Source organism: Myotis nattereri, assembly GCF_964212035.1.
Source record: "Myotis nattereri genome assembly, chromosome: 3".
Classification (NCBI taxonomy): domain Eukaryota; kingdom Metazoa; phylum Chordata; class Mammalia; order Chiroptera; family Vespertilionidae; genus Myotis; species Myotis nattereri.
The window spans coordinates 215,847,848-215,864,885 of record NC_138077.1 but is presented as its reverse complement, the minus strand read 5'-3'; the positions used below and the strand labels follow the sequence as shown (position 1 = coordinate 215,864,885).

Here is a 17,038-nt window from a genome sequence, read left to right as displayed (position 1 = left end):
CTCCCAGGTTTCAGCTCCGACCTGGCCTCACACGCACCAGGCCACTGGCCCTGTAGCCTTCGCTCTGACAGGAGCCTTGCATCCCTTCCCCTAAGCATCCACGACACTCTGGGCGGCTGACACCCTACCCCCACCCTTACCTTCACTGGCTGGGTGTTGCCTCCACCATGCGCAGCTCACAGCACCCATCACAAGGCCTTCAGTGCTGCCTGTGGCTTCCAGGGTGGACTCTAGGCCAATACACTCAGGACCAGAGTTTGGGCACCTGCCTGGCTGGTGTCCATTTTGACCTTCCAGTGTTCCAAGCACAGCTCTCGATTCCCACTGGATAGCCCACAAATCTGCCCACCCACCTGACCTCATTGTAGTGCCGACATGGCCTCCCCAGTCCCTTCCTGTCCCACATCCCCTAAGTCCTGTCCGTCAGCACCTGGGGGGCGGGGAGGGGGATGGGGGGTCCATCTCCAGAGCCCGGATGGAAATGTCTGTCTCTGTCTATTCCCTCAGGCCCACCCTTAGCCAGGTCACCCCATTTCTCTTCAGTCTTCTCTAAATCTTGTCTCAATTTCCTCCCCAACAATCCATTCTCTAGATTCGGCAATCTAAACCATCTTTGAAAACTCACATTTTGTCACTTCCTGCTTAACATCACTCCATGGCTTCAGAAGGAAGAAACCCACAGTGTTTTGTATAGTGTGGTAACTATAAAATGCACTGTCCACACCAGGGCAGGTCTGAAGTCAAAGAAGGCACTGACCAGACAGAACCCTGCTCGAACGACACTGTCCCGGGCAAGCGGCAGGTGACCAAGGCCTTCTCCTGGCACGAAGAGCAGCCACACCCTCTCCAGGCGGGGCCTTTGTGACCGCTGTTCTCCACCTGAAGTGCCAGGCTCCTCACCTGCCTTGTCCTTCTCGTCCTTCGGGTGCCACCTGCAGAGAAAGGCCTCCCCCAGCGTCACGGCGCTCACCGCATGTCTGAATCTGCTTCCTCACTAGCCGCTGCCCCCAGGACAGGGGAGATCAGGAGCCAGTTCCCAGCACTCACTCCATCAAGCACAGGGCGTGCTCAGAGGACAGCGCTGGCAGGCACTTGTGAAATAAATGGATGCCTCGAAGGAGCTGGTTTCTGGAACCGGCTCCACAGCAACCGGGTACGAACTAGGCCTCCTCAGGCAGACGCTGCTGCATGGCGCGCTGCAGGCCGGTCTGCAGTGCAGGGAGGGGCGGATCTTTGCACCTCCTCCATCAGGAGCCACAGTCTGCACTTCCTCACACGTCCGCCCAGGCTGGGCCCTGTAACTGGCTTTGCCCCACAGACTCAGCAAGGAGGTTGTGTCAGTCCGAAGCCGAAGCACGGGGTCAGGAAGCCTGGCAACTTTGGCTCCGCCCTCAAACTCAGCCCAGGAGGCCTGCGGGAGGCTCCCTGAGGGGAACAGAGTCGTGTCCCCCCCCCCCCCCCCCCCCCCCGGCTAAAGGCCGTGCAGGGGGGGCCCTCCAGGAAGGCAGCCAACACCACACAGACCAGAGAGGTCCCCCAGGCCGAGCCTGCCCAGTGGCCACAGTGAACGCGTGGTTACCGTTTTCAGTCACTCAGCTTGGGGTTTGTTACGCAGCAATAGGTAACTGACACAGGCCTGGGCGGCAGTTTTTAAACTGCAGAACGTGTTAGTTTCAGAGTTCCCCACCTTGGCACTGCCAGGCTCACACCTTGGGCTGGCCAAGCTGTCATCTGACCGCGTCCCTGGAGCACACCCCGAGTTGTGACAACTACAAATGCCCCCAGACCGGCAGCCTGGGGGCCAGATGCACGAGCAGACGCTGTGCGCCTCCGGGCGCGGGCGCTTCCCCAGGGAGGAAGGAGCCGCTCCTCCCAGTCACTGCTGACCTCGGGGTCTGCATGTCCTTTTCCTCCGCGCTGGTCCCCAGAGGACAGGCAGCGGAGCGGGCACTGGCACAGCCTGCACCTGGTCCTGCGAAAACTACCCACAAGGACAGCACTCCTCTCCCCCCACAAATGCAATCAGACGGCTGGAAAGACCAGAAAGTGCCTGCCCGCCTCCCAGACACTCAAACCCTGGCCACTGAGTGGGCTCCAGACCACAGCAAGACGGAGCAGAACTGGCCAAACCAAGATGCTTAAGTCCAGCAAGTTTAGAAACCATGCTCGTTAAAAAAGAAGAAAGTGCAGCCCTGGCCGGTTTGCTCAGTGGATAGAGCATCGGCCTGTGGACTGAAGGGTCGCAGGTTCAATTCCGGTCAAGGGCACATGCCCAGGTTGCAGGCTCGATCCCCAGTGTGGGTGTGCAGGAGGCAGCCAATCAATGAATCTCTCTCATCATTGATGTTTCTCTCTCTCCCCCCCACCTTCCTCTCTGAAATCAATAGAAAAAAAAAAAAATATATATATATATATATATATTTTTTTTTTTTTTTTAAATATTGCTTTTCCCTACTAAGAACCAAGTCCGCAACCCAGGCATGTGCCCCAGACCAGAAGCGAACCAGTGACCTCTTGGTTCATGGGTCAACTCTCAATCACTGAGCCACACTGGCCAGGCTCCCTTCTTTTTTTTAATCTTCATCCAAGGACATGTATTTATTCATTTTAGAAAGAGAAGGAGGAGAAGAGAGAGGGGAAAAACATCGATCAGTCACCTCCTGCATGTGCCCCAACTGGGGTGACTGGGGATCCTGCCTGACCAGGCATTGAACCCCAACCTTTTGGTGTACCTACCAGATGACACTCCAACCAACTGAGCCACCCGGCCAGGGCCCTTTCTTTTAGAGTATACATGTATCATGTTTGATAAACACCCAAGATTTACACAATACAGTAGCGGTTCCTAACCTCGGTTATGCAGCAGCTGCTAAGTAGAAGTTCTGAGTAGATTTTAATTTCCTAAATTCTCATCCCTCTTGTATGGAGACTTCCCCTCAGACCTCCCAAATCTCTTCTGATGACAACCCAGATACTCAGGCTAGAACTGTGCTACCCAGTATAATAGTTATTAGCCACATGTGTTCTTAAAAAACTAATTGTAGGGGGGTGAGGGTTTTGGGGGGGGGGGATAAGGACACATCTGTAATACCTTAACTAATAAAGAATTTAAAAAAACAACTAATTGTATTAAAACTTAATAAAACTAAAAAGTCAGTGCTTAGTCACAGGAGCCCCATTTCAAGTGCTCAAACAGCACATGAAGCTAGTGGCCGCCTTATGGAACAATGCAGATGGTAGATCATTCCTATCACTGAAAAAGTCCACTACACAGGCTGATCTAAAATGAAGGGATGACAGCTCTGGCTGGTGTGGCTGCTGACTGGAGTGGCGCCCGTGCACTGGGGGGTCATGGGTTCAATTCCTGGTCAGAGCATGTACCTAGGTTTCGTGTTCAATCCCCAGTTGGGGTGTGTATGGGAGAGAGCCAATGGATGTATCTCTCACACACATTTCTCTCTCCCCGTTCCTCCCTCCCTCTCTAAAATCAATTTTAAAAATAAAGAGGAAGAAAAAGAAAAAAGCTTTTTAATTGGAATAGGGGAATTTGCCATCTCCAAGAGTGGATTTTTCGCTCTTCTGCACTCCAATGCATACCACATCATTTAAGAAATTAACATAGAGCCAAACCGGTTTGGCTCAGTGGACAGAGCGTCGGCCTGCGGACTGAAAGGTCCCAGGTTCGATTCCGGTCAAGGGCATGTACCTTGGTTGCAGGCTCAATCCCCAGTAGGGGGTGTGCAGGAGGCAGCTGATGGATGTTTCTCTCTCATCGATGTTTCTAACTCTTTATCCCTCTCCCTTCTTCTCTGTAAAAAATCAATAAAATATATTTAATTAAAAAAAAGAAATTAACATAGAAAAAAAAGATATGAATATAGAGTGAAAAGGTGTATTTGTTATATAATTGCACGCTGTTAAGTTTTTAGTCACTATACAAACAACAGAAGATGCGTCCCTAAAAGGGTGCTCTGCTGTTACAAAGAACTGTTCACCCGCTGACGTGAGCCTCCAAGCCGCCACCCTGTTTGGGGAGAGGCAGCTCTGTCCGAGGCCATGGACCCAGCCCCTCAGAGCTGAAGGGTGAGGACTAAGGGCAGCTACCGGGCAGCTCAGCGCCCACCCTGAGTGTCAGGTGGTACATGATGGCAGACCTGTGTGGTCACTTCCTGTCTTTTAAGAACATGTAAAGCAGGCATGATGGGCACTTACTGATTGACAAGCACATTTTAAATGCCTGCCATTCAGTGTTAGACACCACGATCCCAAGGATTCCCAGAAAACGTCCCCCCTCTCCCTTCTCATCTCTGGGTCTAGAGCAGCCACGCCCACAAGCCATCAGTGGAGTGAGCCGCTCAACCAATCGTCCTCCTGTCCATTCTCGGGAGAACTGCCCAGAAGCTCATTCGGTTCCTCATCCTGTGGACTTCTCCAACCCCCTCCCCACCTGTCCTGAGCTTCCTGATGGACACCCTCAGGTCTGACTCAGGTCGGAGAGCCAACCCTGCCCACATGAGCAGCCCACCTGGTGTGCCCTCTGCTTCCCACCTGGGCTGGTCAGGGAGAACCAGAGACGAGGCCTCACAACTGGGCAACTACAGCTTGAGGTGAATTCCATCAAGTCAGTAACCGTGGCCAAGCAACACGGTCAAGAGCAGAGGGGTGACCAGATAAAGCCTCTTGGAGGAGGTGACATTCAAGCTGAGGCCTAAAGGACTGAGGACTCAATGGTGTAAACAGCAGCAGGTGGACAGATGGTCAGATGGACAGACAGGAGTCTGGAGGCAGAAAGGCTGGGGTGGAGACATAAACGTAAAGTCACCAAAACTACCTGTAAAGAGCATTCACACAGACAAGAACTGACGGCGACAGACAGGATCACCTAAGGAGAGCCCAAGGCTCACGCCGAGCTGCCGGGCAGAGGCACAGACGACCCCTGCAGGGACACCAAGGACAAGCAACCGCAGCAGGAGGACTAGGAACGAAGGGAAGCGTGCTTCAGGGAGGTGGATGGTCATCAGTTGAGTCCAATGCCAATGGGCAGACTGTGCTGAAAACAGAAAGAAAAGAGAAAACACCTCCGAGAGCTCTCTTCCCTGGAAATCCGAAGCCGAGGCCCTTCCAGCCGAGGAGGAGAGGAGATGGGCTTTCCGACCCCACAATGACCCGGAGAGCCCAGCCCAGCGCCTACATTGGTGCTGAGACACTGGATCCTCACGAGGCAACTCCCTGTTCTAAGTTTACGCAGTGGCTCCTTCAACCTGCGACTGAGACCTCCTTTTCACAAGCTAGGGGTGAAGGGGGGAGCATGGGAGACAGTTAGGGTCACAAGAACAGGGCCAAGGATAAATGAAGCTCTGGGCACTGCAGTGGGTTGAACAGTGTCCCCTGAAAATCCTATCCACCTGGAACATGTACATGTGACTTCCTTTGGAAAAAGGGTCTTTGCAGGTATAATTAGTTAACTGAGAAGGAGGTCATGCTGGGGTCAGGTGGGTCCCGATCCAGTGACGGGTGTCCCTACAGAACGGAGAGGGGAAGGCCACGTGCTGAGAGGCATCAGAGGGAGCGCCCGCCAGCACCTTGACCTCGAGGTCCAGCCTCCGGGACGGAGGACGAGGTCCTGCTGTCTTAGCCGCTCCGTGTCTGGTCATTTGTGACAGCAGCCACAGGAAACAACAGGGTAACACTTCAGAGACCAGCAGAAGCAGCCCTGCGAACCTAACACAGCGACCACAAAGACCGGACCGCAGGCCTGGACGGCTGGGAAGCGCGAGGGGAGGAGGGAGCAGGGCTGTAGGGGACGCACAGCGGTACCAGAGCTAACCTCTCAGCTCTTGCGCACGCCAAGCCTGAGGCTAAGCATTTTATGGGCACCCTCTCTTGTAACCCTCACCACCACCCCGAGATGAGAAAACTGGGCTAGAGGCATTAAATCACGTGCTCAAGGCCTCAAAGCCGAGCGCTGGCAGAACAGGAAGTCCAGCATGTGGGCATGGCCGACGACAGGCAAAAGGCAGCACGCGCATGCACAGCAGCCACTGATGATGGCTGACATCCAGAAACAGACACAGCACGGAGCAAAGCAGGAAATGAGACCTGGAAACCCTGTGGGTACAGTATGATCCCCAACGTGGGGGATGCTTTCTGCACATACGTACTCAAACGCTACAAAGGACAAAAGGAAAACACAGGATCCTACGTGGTTACTTCCTGAAAAGGAAATTATACATTTTCCCCTTACTCTTATATTCCTAATTTTCTAAAACATTTTTATTATTAAAATGCAAAAGTTGAAGATAAAAACAGAGACAATATAGCAGTTTCATTGAAGAGGACATCTTTCTAGGACCACAGTGTGGCTCAGGGGGAACAGGAACAAGGGCCTCAAAGTGAGAACAAGACAGGTGGAGGGACTGAGGCAATGGAAGCAGATACCTGTCCAGGGAGTTCAATTTTGGGGGGCGGGGAGGAAGTTAATAAGCCTGGGGCCTGGGCGCAGGCAGAAGAGGCGCCCCAAGGAAGAACTGCAGGTGGAAGGTTGGTAAGTACTACGTATGTTCTCACCTGGAGACGACGACTCCTTTAACGAGAGGAAGGAGGCAGGTGCAGACAGAGGCTAGATGGAAGGAGGGGAGGCGAGCTGGTGCTGAAAGGCCCACTGTGTGATAATAAGCGCACAGGCCCTGGAGGAAAACAACTCAAGTTCAAACATGGGTTCCACGGATTCCTGACTGGGACCTTGCTAATTACCTAATCTTCCTGCCAGGTGGGCTCTGTGAAATGGGCCAGCGTGGCACCTGCCTCCGAGTTGAGTGTGGACCACACAGGAAGCACACAACACCCTCACCATGGTGCTGGCAGAGCAAGCACCTCACAAACACGAGCTTAACAGCACTGGGATCAACAGGCCCAAGTGCACGTTCATCTAACGCCACGGGAATGCCAGCTAGAGGGCCCAGTCTGAACGAACTAATTCCAACCGGCAAACCTTGAACTGCTCTCCCAACAACTGTGGACATCGAAAGCTTATGCCAAGGGGAGCAGCATCAACTCCCAGCACAGCCCTGCCTGCGGCCTCTCTCTGCCCAGAGAACGACTACCTGGATCACCCTCTTCCCTCCTCCTGCCTTCTGCTCAAATGCGCCCACCCCCCCTTTTAAATGAAGCCCCAGCCATCTCCACGGCCCACTGGGCCTTCCTTCTGAGCACCGCCCGTCCCCCCACCTGAGCTGACACTCCTCCCCCAGGGCAGCGGGGTCTCGTGGCCGTCACCAGCTGCACCCTGGCACAGCCGGGCCTAGAAGAAGCATTGCATTGAAGGTGTCCTGCCCCTTCATAGGATCCTTTCTCTGAGCAGCTGACAAAGCTCAAGCTGTCCCTGTGAGAGCAGATGGAACAGAGCCTCTTGCGAAGGCACATGCCCTGCCCTGCACCCCTTTCCTTCCCAGCTTCCCTGCACCCCACTGTGGATCGGCGGCCTCGGGGAACCTTGACCACCGCGCTCCTCAATCTACCTCGGACTCTCAGGCACACTTGCTACCCTGACCATTCTCTCCCCGACACCCCAGAAGCCTCTCTGCCTGTAGGCTCTGGCCCGCGCTCTGGTGTCCGTCCACCCTCGGATCCCGTCTTCATGAGCTTCTCTTCCTCTGCTGCCGTCCCGCGGGCTGTGGCAAGGCCTCTTGTCAAGCTACACCAATAGGTCTCCAATGTTTAGAGACTCTCGGGCTCCTCTCCCAGGAAAGGGACAGTCCTACAACGCTACAGCTGCACAGGGGGAGGGGGGAACCAGACGCGCAGGGCGCAGCCTCCAGCTGCGGGACCCGCAGTCCCTGCAGGCACCCTGTGCCAAGGCCCTGATGTGCCCTGCCCGGGTCACCCACCCCATGTTCTCCAATCAGTGCCGCTCAGATGGCTTGGTCTCGGGCCTTTACCTGAACTACTGAGGATCCTGGGCGTTTGTGCAGTGGTTCTCAACCTGTGGGTCGCGACCCCTTTGGCGGTCTAACGACCCTTTCACAGGAGTCGCCTAAGACCATCCTGCATATCAGATATTTACATTATGATTCATCACACTAGCAACATGACAGTTATGAAGTAGCAACGAAAATAATTTTATGGTTGGGTTACAACATGAGGAACTGTATTTAAAGGGCCAGCAAGTTGAGAACACTGGTTTATAGGCTTTTATCTGTGGATATCCACTCCATCAGAAATGGAAAGAGGCATTCTAAAATTGTCTAATAAGCCCGTTACATGTTACCATACAGAACATTTTTACAAAATAACGAGGAAAAGAACTGGGTGGGAAGAGCGGCGATACTACGTTAGCACGCTCTGCCGGCCTCCGGAGGAGCGCAGGACCTCACTTCTGCTTCTGCGTGACCTGTCACTCGTGTTTTGGTTGAAGTACACAAGGAAAATGCAGCCTCGTGTACAGACAGGGAGTCAGAAAAGGCAGGCGATTTCATCAGCCTTTCCAAGAAGAGTGGAGAGTTTCCTAAAGGCAGTCCTGCCCGGGAACCTGAACTATGTCACTTCTTCGTTCGGCTACATGGCCCTCTAGAATTCACCCCATTCTTGTGCTCTGAACGATCTTTTACCTACTTGTGAGTGAGTAGCATCACACACAGGCAACCTGGAAAATATCAGTTCACTTGGTTAACCAGATCTTCCAAATGTAGACACATTTCATTATGGAATGTGAACAAGAAGCCTTTCGGTAGCCTTCCCACCTATCGCATAAGAAAGCTCTTAAGCTCACAGCAGAATCATGCTTTCCAAAATTCGATTTTCCATTTGAAAGCTCCAATTTCAGCACTGCTCACAACACTGCTAGTCATTCTCCTTGAAGGAGCTGGTTGGCTTTGTTCTTTTTCAAGAAAATACCTGCCAATACCCCGTGTAAACAGCCATCATTTTGTTCCCTGTCTCCTCAACTCTGAACCCAGGGCATACGTGGCCCTGAGACTCAGTTGCATCAGTGCTTTGGGCCCACTTCCCATTCCGTCTCCCAGACAAGCAGGAGGACGGGACTCGCTGCCGTTGATTCCAAGAATTCTGATTACTTCATCAGGACATTGACCTAAACTGGGTTCTTTTACCACGAGTTCTGGTGGTGAAGAAGACTACGACGAAGGTAACTGCTGTGCCTGGTCAGACCACAGCCCTTTCACCCACCGCTGGGTTCCTCCCATTGAAGCAAACACCATCTTCACGTGACTCTGAAAGGCGCTGGGACCTACTGAACCCCTGCGCCCCCAGGAGGGCACTGCTCACGTTTTGATTGACTTCTTGCTCTAATCACCACCTGAACAGACAGCTCGGAAGGGCCCGCCTCCACCAAGTGGCTCCTGCAGAGCACCACTCTCCCGCCTACACAGTCAGTGATTCCACGACTATTTGCTGTGCATCCTGCCTCGGGGCTGGTACCCCTGCAGTGAAGCCATGCCTGTCCCACGGAGCTCAGAAGGAGCAGGGAGGTCAAACTAAGGACGGGAAGACAGCAAGGTAGATGGCAGAGGTTAATGAGTGAGAACGCCCTGGGGAGGGCTGTCTGAAGGCCCCTGGGGGGGGGGGGGGGCAGTGCAAGGACTGATGCACCCTGGATGCATGGGGTGGGACCGCCTCCTCAAATCCTCACACGCAATATGCATAAATTTTCATCTCCCACCAAATGCAAAACAGCCACCCAGATGCCCAGGACAGAAACCTGGGGTCACTGCTCCTTCCTCACCTTCCGTTCAGCCACCGGCTGTACCACCCTGCCCAGACCCCTTCCTCTGCACCAGCATGGGCATGGGCCAAGCTCAAGCTCCACGTGATGGTTCTGATCAGGTCAATCTCCTCCTTCAAACCCTCGTCAGGCCTCACAGAGCGAGCCCGCAGGAACAAGTGCCAAGTCTGCCCAAGGCTCTGACCTGTCCGCGCCACTCACGCTCCACCCTGCAGAGCCCGCCCCTGGAGGCGCCTCCACGCGACGGACAGTGCTGAGGGCCTCTCACCCACTCCACGCTGCTTGGGTGCTGGGGAGCAGGGGTGACGGGAACCAACTGGCTGCTGCATGAAAACACTCAGACGTCCCCTCGGCCTGACGCACTCCTTCCTCCCCGCCAGCTCCACCTCCTGCCAGCCAGGCTCCAGCTGAGCCTCCATCAGGCCTCTGCTCTTCGAGGAAGTCGGCGCTCAGCCTGACCAGGTGAGCTGCCCTGTGACCCCCTGGCCTTGCCCTTCTTCCTGCTTGTCAGGCTTCCCATTAAACAAACGCAGTGAGGCCCTGGGCGGCGCCCCTTCTATGACCATTTACAGCCTCAGCACCGAGCAGGGAAAGTGCTGAATAAGCCTATTTTTTAAAGCTTTACTGTTGGAAGTTTTGCATATGTCCCCTTTTTCCCCTCTTTTACCCCTTCCGGCCCACCCCGCTGAACAAGCACTTCTTAAACAAACTTCCAGTCACAGCATTTGAGGATACATGAACAATATTTCGTTATCTTGTCACTAGTTGTCAAATGAAGAAATGCCAAGAAAATTACAATAGCCAAGATTTGGAAGCAGCCCAAGTGCATTAGCTGAGTGGGTAAAAAGCTATGGTACATTGACACAGTGGAATACTACTCGGCCATAAAAAGAAGGAAATCTTACCCTTTGCGACAGCGTGGATGGACCTGGGAGTATCGTGCTAAGCAAGCCAGACAGAGAGACAAGCACCATCTGATTTCATGTATATGTGGAATCTAATGAACAAAAGAAACTAACAAACAAAACAGAAGCAGACTCCTAGAGACAGAACAGACTGACAGCTGTCAGGGGAGGTTTGGGGGCTGGTAACAAAGGTGAAGGGATTAAGCAAAAAACAGCTCCCAAAGACAAACATCAGTACAGCAATGACCAGAGGAAAAGCGGGAGAGGAGGAAGAGGGGCAAGGGGGAATAAACGGTGATGGAAGAAGACTTGACTTAGGGCAGTAAAAAGAAAGATGCATAAGAAAGTTTTGTGAAATCAAAAACATTCAGCATAATACAGGGGGAGGTGAAATCACTAAAAAATAAATAATTTTACTAATTTTCAAAATGAATTAGAGGATCAAAATTTTCATAAGAAGATAAAGAAAGCCTTTCGAGCCCTAGTTGGTTTGGCTCAGTGGATAGAGCATCGGTCTGCGGACTTAAGGGTCCCTGGTTCAATTTCCTGTCAGGGCACATGCCTGGGTTGTGAGCTCGATCCCCAGTGGGGGGCGTGCAGGAGGCAGCCAATCCATGATTCTCTCTCACCACTGATGTTTCTATCTCTCTCCCTCTCCCTTCCTCTCTGAAATCAATAAAAATATGTTAAAAAAAACACACACAAAATGCAATGTGGCTGTGCAAGAAAGAAAAAGAAAAGAAGAAAGAAAGAGAAAGAAAGAAAGAAAGAAAGAAAGAAAGAAAGAAAGAAAGAAAGAAAGGGAGAGAGAGTGAGGGAGGGAGGGAGGGAGGGAGATAGATAGATAGATAGATAGATAGATAGATAGATGCAAAGACCAGGGAGAAAGGGAGGTCCCCCTGAAGTAACTGACACTCCCCTGGAACCGTCAGGAAGAAAGAACACACAGGTCTGCAGGAAGCTGCCTTCGCATGACACCAGCTACCATATCACAGTGAAAGCAGGACCACCGCTTGCACAGGGCACCGTGGACCGGGCACTGGTCTGAGTGCTCGCAGGCATCCACCCAGGAAGGAGGTGCTAGTCTGCCTGACGTACAGATGAGGAGACAGACAAAGATGTCTTTTAAAACACACCTGGACAATAATCGTGCACCTATGGATGAGGACGGGGTGGGGGGGAACCGGGTGGAGGGGAGCTATGGGGAGAAAAAAGAGGAACAACTGTAATAATCTGAACAATAAAGATTTAATTTAAAAAAATAATAAAAATAAAACACACCCAAACCAGCGAGTTACAGAACTGGGTTCTAACTCAGGCACTCTCAGGCCTGGCAGAGATAAGTGGATCTCTCCCGCCCTAGAATTCAGAAATTATTTTTAAGTTCCTCCAACAATGTTTTAGAAACCTAATGGAGAGGCTTTAACACTCTCTTGTCTAATTAGAAAGTGTCCAGAATTTTCAAGCTGTAGTTTATTAACTACAGTGCCTATAACCCTCACTGGGAATACATGTTATAATTGCCGCAGGACTGACACAGGAGACACACAGATACACATAAACACACAATTACCTGAAGTAAACAAGACTATGCTCAACCAGTGCCCTTAGTATTGCAGTCCTGACAGGTTAAAGAAAATATACATAGTATAGTCCCCCCTGATAAAGGCATCATGAGGCTTGGAGCAGCTAATTATGAAACCATAATAACCTTTTATCAAAGGCAATATAGGTTTAACTAGATAACATCTCTCTTTTTGTTAATCCTCACCTGAGGATAGGCTTTATTTTTTTTATTGATTTTAGAGATCTAGGAAGGGAGAGAAACATCGATGTAAGAGAAACATAGGTCAGTTGCCTCCCCTGACTAGGAATCAAACCCGCAACCTTTATGGCACAGGAACAATGCTCCAACCAACTGAGCCACCCAGCCAGGGCTGGATAACATCTTAAGAATTACATTAGCCCGGCCGGCATCTCAGTGGTTGAGTGTCAACCTATGAACCAGAGGTCACTGCTCGATTCCTGGGCAGGGCACATGCCTAGGACAGTGATGGTGAACCTTTTGAGCTCGGCGTGTCAGCATTTTGAAAAACCCTAACTTCACTCTGGCGCCGTGTCACATGTAGAAATTTTTTGATATTTACAACCATAGTAAAACAAAGATTTATATTTTTGATATTTATTTTATATATTTAAATGCCATTTAACAAAGAAAAATCAACCAAAAAAATGAGTTTGCGTGTCAGAGTGTCATAGGTTCGCCATCACTGGCCTAGGTTGTGGGCTCAATCCCCCAGTATGGGGCGTGCAGGAGGCAACCAATCAATGAGTCTTTCTCATCATTGATGTTTCTATCTCCCACTCCCTTCCTCTCTGAAATAAATTTTTTAAAAATACTAAAAAGTAAAAGAGAATTACCTTAGCCCTAGCTGGGTAGTTCAGTTGTTTGGAGATTCATCCCAATACACCAAACTTTCCGTTTCAACGCCCAGGTCAGGGCACATTCAGGAATCAACCAATGAATGCATAAATGGGCGGAACAACAAATCGAGGTTTCTCTTTCTCTCAAATAAATTAAATAATAAGAATTACTTTAGATAATCTTGACTTGGTCTTTTATATATTTTATTGATATTTTACAGAGAGGAAGGGAGAGGGATAGAGAGAAACATCGATGAAAGAGAAACATCGATCAGCTGCCTCCTGCACACTCCCCACTGGGGATGTGCCCGCAGCCCAGGTACATGCCCTTGACCAGAATCGAACCTGGGACCCTTCAGTCCGCAGGTCCACGCTCTATCCACTGAGCCAAACCAGTTAGGGCTTGACTTGGTCTTTTAAACCATTAAGTTTTTAGAAACAGCTTTTCCCCAGAACTGTAATGTAATAAGTCAAATAAGCACATAGTCACTTAAGTCTTTAAGACGCACAGAGGAACATGCTCTATAGGATGGGCAGCCTCTGGAAGGCAGCAGTCGCTTCCACTGGCTCAGATGATGCTGACGGAAGGCTCTGCCAGAGAACAGGCCAAACGTTCTAAAAAGCTCTCAGCACCCCGTTAATCCACTGACAACTCAAACGGCTACAACCGCCGGGTTCTTAAATGAGCGTCTGGACCAAACTCACAGCTTTAAGAAGAAGTGGTACCTGGGACAGTGAACACAGAACACAATATGCAGGTGCTGCATTACAGAATTACCTGTACACCTGAACCCTACACGCAGTAACCAATGACACCCCAATAAAACCAATAAAAAAGAAAAAAAAGTGGTACTCCATTCCTTTTGCAGAACAGTCGATGAGATGTCCCAGTACTCAATATATACACTTCTCCACAAAGATTTGGACAGTTTCCTTCTTTCAATACTGCTACACATTCAGTTTTGTAAATTACTTCTCTGATCTCGGTTTGAATTTAAGTTTTTTATCCCCTCATTTTATGTTCACAAAACCAAACATTTAGTTGAACTGTCTACTTCTTAGTTTCTCTAACCACTTTGATCTCGAAAGCAAACCTGAACTTGGAATTTACACCACGGCTGAAAAATTCTAAAACCTTGTGCTCAATGCCTCCCAGACTTACACTAAATAGGGGTTTCAGAATAATCGGGCATGCCATATGGGCAAGACCAGATAATAAAACTGAGACTGTCTATTACCAATCCACTAATGCTAAAAGCCAGAGTGTACACAGCAAGAATTTAATCCAATTCACAGACCCACATGAGCCAAATCCTTTGGCCAGAGAAAAAAACAATCCAATTAATAAACTACAGTACATGCCAGGGCTGCACACTAAAGTAAAATCAATGTTATTCACTGAAGTATTAGCTGCGAAGCCAACTGACGGTGGACAAGTCTACAGACATCCTGAAGACCTTTCCCAAAGATATTTGAGGAAATATAACTTTTCCAATCAAATCAGTGAATAAAAGACAATCAAAGTGACCAGGCATGAAAAAGATTTTTTTTTAAATATTTTTTTACTGATTTCAGAGAGAAAAGGAGCGGGAGAGAGATAGAAACACCCATGATGAGAGAGAATCACTGCCCCGCGGCCTCCTGCACGCCCCCCACTGGGGACCGAGCCCCCATGTGCCTGACCTGGAACCAAACCGTGACCTTCTGGTTCATAGGTCAACGTTCAACTCCTGAGCCACAGCCCGAGGACATTTTTTCCACTGATTTTCAAAGAAAGTGGAAAGGAGAGAGAGAGAGAGAGAGAGAGAGAGAGAGCGAGCGCGAGCTCCATGTGAGAGGCACATAGACTGGCTGCCTCCACAGGCGGACGACAGGCCCAGGCCCCAGCCCAGGAACGAACCCGAGACCAGGGCCCGCAGCAGGGCGATGGGCACCCACAACAGGGGTGCGGGCTGCGGGCGCCGGGCACAGCCTCGAAGGAAACGGGCGGCCAAGGGCCCGGGACAGCAGCGGCGCTGAAGGTGCAGCCCCGGAAGGACGGCCCGGCTCGGCAGCTCCGACTCCGCCGGGAGATCGGCAGAAGCTGCCACCAGCTCGGGGCGAGGCTCACACCGACCGCCACGTCGGGCGCCGCGGCCCAGCCGCCAGCCCGGGCTCAGGGGGAGCAAAAAAGGAACTGCCCGCCGCTCCGGGCACAGGCACTGCTGGGAGGCCCGGGCAGACCCTGCCGATCCCCCTGGAATCCAGACAACCCTTCCTTCCGGATAAAGCACCCTCCACCCCGCACCCCACACACCCCCCAAAGGCGAAGCTCAAATGAGAACCAGAGAGGCCGCCGGAATCGGAGGAGGGTCCCGCTCCGGACCGCCTCCAGGATCCGGGACCCCGCCAGCGGCCCACCTACTGGGTGAGTAACCGACACGTCCGCTCGGAGGAGCCCCGAGGGGTCGCCTCTGGGGGAGGCTCCCGGACGGGCGGTCAGCGCCGGGCACGCACGGAACCCACGTTCCCCACACGGGCGCCGCCCTCCCGAGGGGGACCCGACCCCGACGACAGCGCTGCCGGGAGGAACCGGGGCGAGGACGCCGCTCCCGTGCGCTCGCCGCGCCGCGAGGGGCGTGGGAGGCTCCTCCGTGGGACCAGCCACCGGCCCGCGAGGAAACCCCGCGGCTGCGTCCCGGGCCGGGGCTTGGCCTCCGTGGGGGGGACGGCTAGCACCCCCTCCCCCACCCGCGGCCAACGGGACGCCCGCCGGGCGCCGCGGGCACCAGCCCCCGAGAGCTCCCCCGCTCCGCTCCGCTCCCCTCCCCGGCGCCCCGACCCCGCACCGCGGGCCCCACGCCGTCGGGGCGGAGGGTCCGGGAGCGCGCGGCGCTGACAAAGACGGCGGCGGCCGCGCCATCTTGTCGCGGGGCCCGGACGCCCGGCCATTCATCAGGGCGCGGGGGCCGCGGGGACCCCGGCCCGGCCCTGCCCCCGCGTCCACCGCCCCGCCCGCAGGCCCCGCACCGCGCGCGGCAGCAAACAGCGAGGACGGGCTCGCCGTGGGGCTGCCTCCCGCCTCCGGTCCAAACGGGGCCGACCGGCAATCGCGCTGGTGCGGGCGCTCCCAGCACAGCCCTCCGGCCCCGGCCTCAGTCCCCCCGAGGCCCGGCGGCCGCGCTTCCTCATTTCATCGCCCCCCGGCCCCCGCTGTCACCAAACCCCAACTCCGAAGCCCGGAAAGAGGCCCCGTGCCCAGCACCCCGAGGGCCCGGCGCCCACACCCACCGCGGACCCGCCGCGCCGCCTTTGTTCTCGCGGCCCGGCCGCCGGCCGCGCGGGAGGGGCCCGGCCCGGGCCTCAGACCCGAGACCGCGCCCAGAACCCCGACGGGACCCCGCACCCCACCCAGGACCCTGACTGCGGGCCCAGGCCTGGGAGCCAGGACCCGGGACCCCAGCACTCGGACCCAGGTCCCCGGACCAGAACCCCGACCCGGACCCCTGACCCCGGCCCCGGAGGCGAACCCCGGACCTGGGACCCCGGACCACGGACCTCCGCCCCGCCCGCGGCCGCCGCCCGCAGGGTCCCCCGCCGCCGCCCCACGGACCGCACCCGGGCGGGGCAGGAAGACGCGGCCCGCGGCGGGGGGTGGGGGGGCCTGCGGGCGGCGGCCGGGGGCCGCGGGGAGGGCCCGGGGTCAGCCGCCCGGCAGGGGCAGCCAGGCCGGGGCCGCGGGGCTAGGCGGAGCGGGGGCCGCCGCGCTCACCTCGGCGCTCGTCCCGCCGGCCGCGCCCGCACCCCGCGCCTCAGCCTCGGCCGCCGCTCCGGGGGGGGTCGCGCTCCGGCCTCCGCGGGCGCTGCAGGTGCGCGGCGAGGCTCGGTCCGGTCCCGCGGCGGCTGCTCCTCTCCGCGCCCGCGCCCGCCGCCGCCTCCGTCCGCCCTCAGACGCCTCCAGCCATCGATGGGCGCGGCGGCCCCTGTCCGC

At 54.2% G+C, this 17,038-nt stretch overlaps 1 protein-coding gene across 3 annotated transcripts in view; it reads right to left on the bottom strand.

Annotated features, from left to right (window-relative positions):
- The window catches only part of GNB1 (G protein subunit beta 1), a 62,429-nt gene extending 45,391 nt beyond the window's left edge, over window positions 1-17,038 (bottom strand). For 2 of the 3 annotated variants that reach the window (XM_081086507.1, XM_081086508.1), the window contains exon 1: window positions 16,820-17,038. The gene's annotated coding sequence lies outside the window, so the exon portion shown is untranslated. The remainder of the gene's footprint in view (window positions 1-16,819) is intronic. The other variant, XM_081086509.1, reaches the window with a different exon arrangement.